The following is a 9,378-nucleotide window of genomic DNA, read 5'->3' as shown; positions in this document are numbered from 1 at the left end:
TGGTATTGGCCAACACAACAGGCCCTGGCGTAATGTGAATGTCGTCAGCCAACACCACTGGCCCTGGTTTAATGTGGATGGCATCAACGAGTAGCACAGGCCCTTGTGTAATGTAGATCACATCAACCAGCAACACAGGCTCTGGTGAAATGTAGATGACCTCAGACAGCAGAACAGGCCTTGCTGTCGTGAAGTTGGCCTCAGAGGGAGCACTAGCCCTGGTGCAATGTGGATAGCCTAAGCCAGCAATACAGGCCCTGGTGTGGTGACGATAGCCGCACAGGGAGCACATGCTCCCTGTATAATGTGGATGGCCTCAGCCAGTAGCACAGGCCGTGTTGCAATGTGGATGGCTTCATCTAACAACACTGGCCCTTGTGAAATATGGATGGTATTGGTAAAGCACCACACACCCTGGTGTAATGTGGATGGTCTTAGCTTACACCACTGGCCCTGGTGTAATGTGCATGATATCGGCCAGCATCACAGGCCCTAATGTGGATGGCATCAACGAGTATCAAAGGCCCTGGTGGGATAAAGATGGCCTCACAGGAAGCACAGGCCCTGGTGTAATGTGGATGGTAGAAGCCGGAATCACAGTCTCTGGTAGGGCTGCTCGATTATGGCAAAAATGATAATCACGATTATTTTCACTGAAATTGAGATCACGATTATTTGACGATATTTATTTAACCCTTTAAGACCTACTATAGAACCAAGTCCACCAGAGCTTATATTATTTTTTTTACATGCTGTAGTGCCATTTGTGGGAGCATTTCAAGTTGCTATACATCAATACAACTGTTATAGCCCATATTTTAATAATATGTATGCATTAAGTCCATAGTAACTACATAAATTGCAAAAAAGTGCAATAAACGACAAAAAAATTGAAAATCGCTTTTGTTTTGTTTACATATATTTCTACTTGGAGAAATTTAAGAGGCTTATCCCTCAAAACTTTAAATACAATAAAGTTGCAAAAAATAGTTTCCCACCACAGGAAATTTATTTTGAGTGTCTTCATAGTTTTATTTTGGAGATACAGCAATTTTTATATACTGCAGGAAAAACAAAAAACAATCCTATGATGCAAATTTGCAAAGAAAACAGCAGGTGCATCATTTCACTGTGGGAAGTGTTACGAACAGCTGATAGGAACGGCAAAGCGTGTTTCTGGAATATTATGTTTTTGTTCCTGCAAGCGCTTTTTATGCAATTTTTGCAAAGCTATATGTGGAACGAAACCGTGACCGAGGACAAGCTGATGGCATCAGATGTAAGTACAACTCCTCCGGTTTCATATGCAAAACAAATTATTGCGCTAGCTTACACGGTTCAGGTTCTACAGGGATTTAAAAATAGTTACGCAAAACGGAGCGTGCTGCTCTGACCGGCTTTAAAGGGTTAACAATGACTTTAAAAAAATAATATAAAATAGTGTGCAACACCTATGGAAGCCCGTTTCCGCCACTAAAAAAAAAAAGAAGCTAGTATCCATAACTCGAAATTTCGAGTTATTATCTTGAAATTTCGAGAAATATAACTCGAAATTTCGAGTTACTTTTCTCAAAATTTCGAGTTAGCTCTGCCAATCAAAAATATACGTGAATGAGGTCGCTTTCTTGTTACCCGGAAGCATATGGCGCAGGACCGCGCACTCAAAAACGGATCCCAACAAATTAAAGTATGTTTGCTGATAGTAACACCATGTGATTCAGCTAATAACACAGGGATTTCATCATTTGTGAAGCCAGGCTGAAAACACTCAGCAATCTGTGCATTCACGACTGGATGTAATACCGGTAGCTTAGCTGTAGCATTTGTAGCTGAGGGCTTCAGCTTCCGGGTAACATGGAAATGACGTCATTCGCGTAGATTACTGATTGGCAGCGCTAACTCGAAATTTCGAGTTGCTTTTCTCAAAATTTTGAGTTAATATGTCGAAATTTCGAGAAAATAACTCGAAATTTCGAGAAAATAACTTGAAATTTTGAGTTATGGATCCTTTTTTTTTTTTTTTAGTGGCGGAAACGGGCTTCCATAGTAACACCACTGAAGTTTTTTTTTTTAAACTCTTTTCAACCAACGGCAGTCACTCTCCAAATAACTTCTGCTTAGCTTTCCGTGCTTCCCTCGGGTCCTCTTAATCAGCGGTCTCCAACCTTTTTTGCGCCACCGGTTTATGCCCGACAATATTTTCACGGACCGGCCTTTAAGGTGTCGCGGATAAATTAGGGAGGGGCTAATAATCGGCTCAGTCATTTTTAATGATCGTTGAAAGCCCAGATCGTAATCGGGATTAAAGTTCGATTAATTGAGCAGCCCTAGTCTCTGGTGTAATGTTGATGGCCTAAGCCAACAACAGTGGCCCTGGTGAAATGTGGATGGTGTTGGCAAGCACCAGAAGCCCTGGTGTAATTTGAATGGCTTAGGCCACCAGCACAGGCCCTTGTGTGGTGAAGATGGCCTCACAGGAAGCACTGTCCCTGGTGTAATGTGGATGGCCTCAGCAAACAACACTGGCCTTGGTAAAATGTTGATGGTATTGGCCAGCACCACAGGCCCTGCTGTAATGTAGATGGCATCAGCCAGTAGAACAGGCCCTTGAGTATTGTGAATGGCATCAGCCAGCAACACAGGTCCTTGGGTAATATGGAAGGCCAGCAGCACAGGCCCTTGTGTAATGTGGATGGTATTGGCTAGCACCACAGGCCCTGGTGTGGTAATGTGAATGTCCTCAGCCATGACCACAGGCCCTGATGAAATGTAGTTGGCCTCAGCCATGACCACAGGCCCTGGTGAAATGTGAATGTCCTCAGCCAGTAGCACAGGCCCTGTTGTAATGTGGATGGCCTCATCTAACAACTCTGTCGCTGGTGAAATATGGATGGGATTGGTCAGCACCACACACCCTGGTGAAATGTGCATGATATCGGTCAGCAGCACAGGCCCTGGTGTAATCTGGATGGCATCAACGAGCAGCAGAGACCCTGGTGTGGTGAATATGGCCTCACAGGAAGCACTGTCCCTTGTGTAATGTGTATGGCCTTTGCCAAAAACAGTGGCCCTGGTGAAATGTGGATTATATTGGCCAGCACCACAGGCCCTGGTGTAATGTGAATATCCTCAGCCAGTAGTAAAGGCCCTTGTGTTTTGTGGAACGCATCAGCCAGCAACACAATCCCTGGTGAAATGTGGATGGCCTCATCCAGCACCACAGGCCCTGGTTTGGTGATGATTGCCACACAGGAAGAACTGTACCTGGTGTAATGTGGATTGCCTCATCCAACAGTACAGGCCCTGGTGTGGTGAAGATGGCCTCACAGGAAGCACAGGCCTTGGTGTAATGTGAATGGCCTCAGACGGATGCCAGGCCCTGGTTAAATGTAGATGGCCTCAGCCGGCAACATGCGCTCTGGTGAAAGGTAGTCTGCCTCAGCCAGTAGCACAGGCCCTGTTGTGGTGAAGATGGCCTCACAGGAAGCACTGTCCCTGGTGTAATGTGTATTTCCTCAGCCAACAACACTGGCCCTGGTGAAATGTGGATGGTATTGGCCAACACCACAGGCCCTGGCGTAATGTGAATGTCCTCAGCCAACACCACTGGCCCTGGTGTAATGGGGATGGCATCAGCCAGTAGCACAGGCCCTTGTGTATTGTGGATCGCATCAGCCAGCAACACAAGCCTTGGTGAAATGTGGATGGTTTGGGCCTGCACCACAGGCCCTGGTTTAATGTGGATGGCATCAACGAGTTGCACAGGCCCTTGTGTAATGTGGATCACATCAGCCAGCAACACAGGCTCTGGTGAAATGTAGATGACCTCAGACAGCTGTCGTGAAGTTGGCCTCAGAGGGAGCACTAGCCCTGGTGCAATGTGGATGGTCTAAGCCAGCAATACAGGCCCTGGTGTGGTGACGATGGCCTCACAGGGAGCACATGCCATGGTATAATGTGGATGGCCTCAGCCAGTAGCACAGGCCCTGTTGTAATGTGGATGGCCACATCTACCAACATTGGCCCAGGTGAAATGTGGACGGTAATGGCCAGCACCACAGACCTTGGTGTAATGTGGATGGCCTTAGCCAACACCACTGACCCTGGTGAAATGTGGATCGCATCAGCCAGCAACACAAGCCCTGGTGAAATGTGGATGGTTTGGGCCTGCACCACAGGCCTTGGTTTAATGTGGATGGCATCAACGAGTAGCACAGGCCCTTGTGTAATGTGGATCACATCAGCCAGCAACACAGGCCCTGGTTTAATGTAGATGGCATCAGCCAGTAGCACAGGCCCTTGAGTATTGTGAATGTTATCAGCGAGCAACACCACTGACACTTGTGAAATGTGGATGGTTTCGTGCAGCAATACAGGCCCTTGGGTAATGTGGAAGGCTAGCAGCACAGGCCCCTGTGTAATGTGGATGGTATCAGCCAGCAGCACAGGCCCTGGTGTGGTGATGATGGCCTCACAGGAAGCACTGCCCCTGGTGTAATTTGGATGGCCTCATCCAACAACACTGGCCCTGGTGAAATGTGGATGGTATTAGCCAGCACCACAGGCCCTGGTGTAATTTGAATGTCCTCAGCCAACACCACTGGCCCTGGTGTAATGCGGATGGTATTGGCCAGCACCACAGGCCCTGGTGTAATGTGAATGGCCTCATCCAACAACACTGGTCCTGGTGAAATGTGGATTGTATTGGCCAACACCACAGGCCCTGGCGTATTGTGAATGTCCTCAGCCAACACCACTGGCCCTGGTGTAATGGGGATGGCATCAGCCAGTAGCACAGGCCCTTGTGTATTGTGGATCGCATCAGCCAGCAACACAAGCCCTGGTGAAATGTGGATGGTTTGGGCCTGCACCACAGGCCTTGGTTTAATGTGGATGGCATCAACGAGTAGCACAGGCCCTTGTGTAATGTGGATCACATCAGCCAGCAACACAGGCTATGGTGAAATGTAGATGACCTCAGAAAGCAGCGCAGGCCCTGCTGTCGTGAAGTTGGCCTCAGAGGGAGCACTAGCCCTGGTGCAATGTGGATGGCCTAAGCCAGCAATACAGGCCCTGGTGTGGTGATGATGGCCTCACAGGAACCACTGTCCCTGTTGTAATTTGGATGGCCTCATCCAACAACACTGGCCCTGGTGAAATGTGGATGGTATTGACCAGCACCACAGGCCCTGGTGTAATGTGAATGTCCTCAGCTAAAATCATTGGCCTTGGTGTAATGTGGATGGTATTGGCCAGCACCACAGGCCCTGGTGTAATGTGAATGTCCTCAGCCAGTAACACAGGCCCTTGTGTAATGTGGATGGCCTCATACAGCAACACCACAGGCCCTGGCGAAATGTGGTTGCTTTCGGCCAGCACCACAGGCCTTTCCACATTTCACCAGGGCCAGTGTTGTTGGATGAGGCCATCCAAATTACACCAGGGACAGCGCTTCCTGTGAGGCCATTATCACCACACCAGGGCCTGTGGTGCTGGCTGATACCATCCACATTACACAGGGGCCAGTGCTGATAGCCATCCACATTACCCAAGGGCCTGTATTGCTGCACGAAACCATCCACATTTCACAAGTGCCAGTGGTGTTGCTGGCTGATAACATTCACAATACTCAAGGGCCTGTGCTACTGGCTGATGCCATCTACATTAAACCATGGCCTGTGGTGCTGGCCAATACCACCGACATTTCACCAGGGCCAGTGTTGTTCGCTGAAACCATCCACATTACATCAGGGCCATTGGTTCTTGCCGATGTCATCCACATTTCACCAGTGCCAGTGGTGTTGGCTAAGGTCATCCACATTACACCAAGGTCTGTGGTGCTTGCCATTACCATCCACATTTCACCTTGGCCAGTGTTGGTAGATGAGGCCATCCACATTACAACAGGGCCTGTGCTACTGGCTGAGGCCATCAACATTATACCACGGCATGTGCTCCCTGTGAGGCCAACTTCACGAAAGCATGGCCTGCGCTGCTGTCTGAGGTCATCTACATTTCACCAGAGCCTGTGTTGCTGGCTGATGTGATCCACATTACGCAAGGGCCTGTGCTACTCGTTGATGCCATCCACATTAAACCAGGGCCTGTGGTGCAGGCCGAAACCATCCACATTTAAAGAGGGACAGTGTTGTTGGCTGAGGACCTACACATTACACCAGGGACAGTGCTTCCTGTGAGGCCATCTTCACCACAACAGGGCCTGTGCTACTGGCTGAGGCAGACTACCTTTCACCAGAGCTCATGTTGCCGGCTGAGGCCATCTACATTTCACCAGGGCCTGTGGTGCTGGATGAGGCCATCCACATTTCACCAGGGATTGTTGTGCTGGCTGATGCGTTCCACGAAACACAAGGGCCTTTACTACTGGCTGAGGATATTCACATTACACCAGGGCCTGTGGTGCTGGCCAATATAATCCACATTTCACCAGGGCCACTGTTGTTGGCTGAGGCCATCCACATTTCAGGAAGCACAAGGGACAGTGCTGTGAGGTCATCTTCACCACACCAGGGCCTCTGCTGCTCGTTGATGCCATCCACATTACACCTGGGCCTGTGGTGCTGACCGATATCATGCACATTTCACCAGGGTGTGGTGGTGCTGACCAATACCATCCATATTTCACCAGCGACAGAGTTGTTAGATGAGGCCATCCACATTACACCAGGGCCTGTGCTACTGGCTGAGGACATTCACATTACACCAGGGCCAGTGGTGCTGGCCAATACCATCCACATTACACCAGAGCCAGTGTTGTTGGATGAGGCCATTCACGTCACACAAGGGCCTTTGGTGCTAGCCAATACCATCCACATTACACATTACGCTGCCATACACTTTACATCAGGGACAGTGCTTCCTATAAGGCCATCATCAGCACACCAGGGCCTTTGGTGCTGGCCAATACCATCCACATTTCAACAGGGCAGTGTTGTTGGCTCAGACCATCCACATTACACCACTGCCAGTGCTTCCTGTGATGCAATTGTAGCACTTACGTGGAGTTACATAAAGTACCGATGGATAATTACCAAAGTAATAAGCAACTTGGGCTAGTGTCAGAAGACTGAGAACGACTCTTAGAGCTCTGGTACACGAATGGCAGAGAAACCAGACAAACACAGTTATGTGGCTTTAAAAGTACTTTAGTGATGTTAAGCCTTGTAAAAGAAATTTGTAAACAACACAGTATTACAACAGGTTGTAACAGAATGTCAAGTATAAAAATTTCCCCCAAAGTAGCAAAAAAAATTAGAATTAAATAAAATTGTGCACAAGTAAAAGAATTAGTCTTTTTTAAGTCCAAATGGTACCGGTGGGGCCCATAGAATTCGTCTGACAAGGAGTGTGTGTGTGATTGTCTGTCCTACCGTACTACTTGTACAGTAGAGGATTGTAGTCCATCAATGTGCAAATGAGTGTGCGTGTACATGTATATCGTCTCCTAGGATCTTGGGTTGGCTCGCCATCCAGTGAACACTGGAACACTCTGGGTTCTGGAATCGCTGACCTGGTCTTTGGATTCGTCCCATATAAAAACCTGACCTATAAACAATGGCCAAATATATGTCACGTGCCCTTTAAGGATAACTCTCACAAATTAAACTAAAGTAGTGTCACAGTGCAGTAACTACTATTCAGATCAGCTATCATCAATTCAATCATCATCAGTTCAGTCATGTTGTACAACATTAAAATATCAAGTTTCAAAGGTTAAAGTATCAATATCCAAAATTTCACAGTATCAAGGTTCAATTATTTGTAACCTGCAGTAACATTAAAGATTATCTACAAGGTTGCAAACATGCAGGAATTATAGTCACCATATAATTCACTTTCATTGTAAACATTAATTACATCCATCAAAATAACTCACTGTACATATATATCTAATCACAAATAAATAAGTATATTACCCCTTTTAAGAAATGGAATAATATGCAAATGCTTATCAGAAATTGAACAAAGTGCAAATAATCAATTTCAATAACACGTAAACACAAGGACTCAGTCCACAAATAGGAGTATTAAAATAGACGTGCTTAATCCCGCTTGTACCATAGGCCTACCAGTACAAGTGGAAATACACTAAAAATTACCTCCAAGTGTTCAATACGGAGTATTGTAAAACAACTGATTGACATCAAAATTTAAACAGGAAGCAGGATAAAGTCTGATTACAATTATCTCTCATAAAGTTATTTTTAGCTGCTTTAACCATTTACAGCTTTTCACATGTTAATGACTTAGTTAACGATCTAACTAGCATAACAACAGCGTTTCAGAGACATCGAACAACTGTACCCACACTCCGCACATCACGTGTCTGATTAGCCACATTTAGCTTACCGCCGTCGAGTGGATGCTCAGCATTTACATGGAGCCACAGCTCAGTAAACCCTCCGGTTTCGCTCTGCCCTTGACAACAAAAGTGCAAATACATAATTTGTGAAAAATATCAGTTTAGATGGTATTTCTTTTAACTCGTTAGAGGTTAATTTCTCCAGCTTACCGATAACAAAAGTTTTAGTCCGTCTGCTCTGTTCGGCTGTAGAAGCAAGAGACTGAAAACTTGGGAGCTGGTACTAAGGAGGGACAAGAGCTGCCTAGAGCTTCACCGATTGGCTGACATGTGAGGAGTGGAGTAAAACAATAGGCTCTCATCAGAGCTCATCAACCCTCTGAGAAACTTAACCCTTGTTTGACCAGAGCATATCATATATAATCTGCATCCCTTCTATGTTTAAATAATTATTTTGATCTCATTTCACTTTCATTAACCGGGACAGTAAGAACAGAACAATGAACATTAAATGTTTTAATTTTTCTTCTCTTTCTGTTTGAGATGATTTTAGGAACTGGGTTACACAATCATCACCAAACCAGGGCCTGTGTTGCTTGCTGAGGCCATCGACATTACACCAGGGCCTGTGCTACTCGTTGATACCAACCACATTTCACCAGGGCTTGTTTTGCTGGCTGATGCGATCCACAATACACAAGAGCCTGTGCTTCTGGCTGAGGCCATCCACATTACACCAGGGCCTGTGCTACTCGATGATACCATCCACATTTCACCAGGGATTGTGTTGCCGGCTGATGCGTTCCAGAAAACACAAGGGCCTTTACTACTGGCTTCACCACAACAGGCCCTGTGCCACTGGCTGAGGCAGACTACCTTTCACCAGAGCGCATGTTGCCGGCTGAGGCCATCTACATTTCACCAGGGCCTGTGCTTCCTGTGAGGCCATCTTCACCACACCAGGGCCTGTACTGTTGGATGAGGCCATCCACATTACACCAGGCACAGTTCTTCCTGTGTGGCAATCATCACCAAACCAGGGCCTGTGGTGCTGG

At 46.8% G+C, this 9,378-nt stretch overlaps 1 long non-coding RNA gene across 1 annotated transcript; it reads right to left on the bottom strand.

Moving 5' to 3' along the window:
- Window positions 1–7,232: 7,232 nt before the first annotated feature.
- On the bottom strand, window positions 7,233–8,883 carry LOC145429324 (uncharacterized). The gene is made up of 3 exons (XR_013909560.1): window positions 8,534–8,883; window positions 8,371–8,439; window positions 7,233–7,566 (listed from the first exon to the last, which is right to left on the bottom strand). It is a non-coding gene; the product is annotated as an uncharacterized LOC145429324 (long non-coding RNA).
- Between the last annotated feature and the right edge of the window lie 495 nt (window positions 8,884–9,378).

This window comes from Astatotilapia calliptera, chromosome 6 (genome assembly GCF_964374335.1).
Source record: "Astatotilapia calliptera chromosome 6, fAstCal68.1, whole genome shotgun sequence".
In the NCBI taxonomy this organism is placed as follows: Eukaryota; Metazoa; Chordata; class Actinopteri; order Cichliformes; family Cichlidae; genus Astatotilapia; species Astatotilapia calliptera.
Note: the sequence above shows the minus strand (reverse complement) of the source record. Positions and strands in the feature narration are given on the sequence as shown.